Genomic DNA, 2,418 nt, shown 5'->3' with positions numbered 1-2,418 from the left:
ATTTTAATTTAGACCATATGATTAAAATTTATCACTTAAATTCTTAGTTCTTGAATACATAAGTACTATTTTTTAATTCATGATATGTGTTTTGTATGTTTTCGATGGGATTTCAAAATTAAAAATTTAGACCATAATGATTTAAATTGGTGGGAGGGTGTGCTGCATGACTTTAAATTTCATTCAGATGTATTTGGGTGGGAGGATATGAGTAAAAAAATGGAATATATGAGTTTTAATATAAAAAATATGAGTTATAATTTAAAACATATATAAACATATAATTTAGAACATAAGGCTAAAATTTTAGAACATATGAGTAATAATTTAGAACAAATTTATAAAAATTTAGAACTTATGGGCTTATGGGTAAAAAATTAGAACATATGACTAATATTTTACAATAACATGCTATATTTTTGTTCTAAGGGGATTTCTAAATAGCAATTTAGAACATAAAAATTTATATAACATTATATATTTTCACATTAATATTTATAGCATATGGATAAAAATTTGGAACATATGAGTATTAATATATAATAAATTGTATTTTTATATTCTTGCATGCATAACAATGAAGTAGATCACAAGAAAGACAAGACAAGCTTATATATTCGAACACAACCTTTTAGAAAAATAGTTTTAGTATAATTATATTATATAAAATTCTACATGCTATTTCTAAAATTTTATTACAAATTATTTTCTTTCGCCATTTCCGTGATCTTGAAGTAATCTCATGATGTAGCTCATTTTCCTTGTGTGATAATATTTTAGCACAAAAATCCACCCTCAATTTCTTCATTTGATCGATCTGCAATATAATAAGATAAAATCATTAGACTTTGGTATCCGCTATCCCATTTTTTAATTTACATCATTATAAAAAAAAAAAAAAAGATTTACACAACTTACATGATTCAATTAAATCTGCTACTTACATTATACAATTTGGAACTTATGAGTTTAAATTTAGAACATATGTACAAAAATTTAGAACATATGGGTAAAAAATTTAGACATATATAAAGTTGTAGCAAAAATTAACAACTGAACTAGAATGTATATATACTGCATACTCAACAAAATTCTAGTAGAAAACATAAAATGTGAGTAAAATAAGAATTAAAATTAGAATTGAATTAAATTTAGAACATAAAAGTAAAGTTTTAGAACATATGAGTAAAATTTAATCTCAAAAAAAAAAAAAAAAAAAAACATATGAGTAAAATTTTAGAACACATCTAACATTTATAAAAAATTGAACAATATCCATGGATGATAACCAACCTTTGAATTTGATCATTGTTTATAGCTTCTAGTAAAGATGACTCCACAATTGGACTTCTAGACCACTGATCATCAATTTTTACAGCTTCATCATCACCATCACTTTTTTTCTTTTTGACAAGTGCTTCATCACCATCTCTATTTGAAAAAAAAAGTATGTTAGAAGCTTAAAACAGAGATTAAAAACAAGGTTACACTTTCTAATCTAAGCTAAGATAGTCAAAACAACAATATTGATTTACATAATCATACACGCAACATGCAGTTAAATTTCAGCTTGACATTTTATCGAATAGGTTATGAGCATCTAAAAGTGATTTCTAAATTTGCAAAAAATCAAACATCAAGAATACTATTGCAGATTATAAACAATGATGATAATGAAGAAGAGAGAGAAATACATCATAATCATATTATTGATCCATTAAATCCAATAAGTAAACATCCCAAAATAAACAATCAATTTCCTATAAACTAACAGATTCAAGAGCATAGCTTTAGAGCACCAATATTATTATCCTTCAATTTAAATTGATACTACCAAAATTCACATAAAAACAAAGTAAAATGCCCAAAATCAATAAATTGATACTTACATCCTTCGTTCATAAGTAGTAATAGCTTAGATTGAATCCATTTGATGAAGAATTTGCGATTTCTAGGGTTTCAACAAAATCACAAAAACCTTATTCAATACAAAAATTTGAACATTGAAGCCAAATATCAAAGGAAAAATAGTTAAAACAGCAAATACCTAACAATATTTGTAGATTCAAGTCGAAATTCAAAGATATCTTAGCATTAAGATCGATCAAACCAGTGTTCGTTCAGAAATTTTTGGGGAAAGAAGAGAGAGAAAGGGAAGAGCTGGTTCAATTTCTTGAGAGAGAAAAAGCTGGACAATTTTTTTTAATTTTTCTTGTATACAATCTAAAATTTACAATATTTCCATTATTTTGACCAGGGTAGATGTGGAGCGTTGGATCTTGTTTGATCCAATGGTAATAAATTATTCTCACATATAAAGTGTTCTCATATAAGAGAGGTGTTCTCACATGAGCCTCTCCCTATATATATATATATATATATATATATATATATATATATATATATATATATATATAT

The 2,418-nt window shown here is 25.1% G+C and overlaps 1 long non-coding RNA gene across 1 annotated transcript; it reads right to left on the bottom strand.

Annotated features, from left to right (window-relative positions):
- Window positions 1–682: 682 nt before the first annotated feature.
- LOC145570794 (uncharacterized) lies at window positions 683–2,167 on the bottom strand. The gene is made up of 4 exons (XR_014096555.1): window positions 2,048–2,167; window positions 1,890–1,951; window positions 1,294–1,431; window positions 683–817 (listed from the first exon to the last, which is right to left on the bottom strand). It is a non-coding gene; the product is annotated as an uncharacterized LOC145570794 (long non-coding RNA).
- Between the last annotated feature and the right edge of the window lie 251 nt (window positions 2,168–2,418).

Source organism: Chenopodium album, chromosome 1, assembly GCF_948465745.1.
Source record: "Chenopodium album chromosome 1, dcCheAlbu1.1, whole genome shotgun sequence".
Taxonomy (NCBI): domain Eukaryota; kingdom Viridiplantae; phylum Streptophyta; class Magnoliopsida; order Caryophyllales; family Amaranthaceae; genus Chenopodium; species Chenopodium album.
The sequence above is the reverse complement of the archived record's forward strand: the minus strand, read 5'-3'. Positions and strand labels throughout refer to the sequence as shown.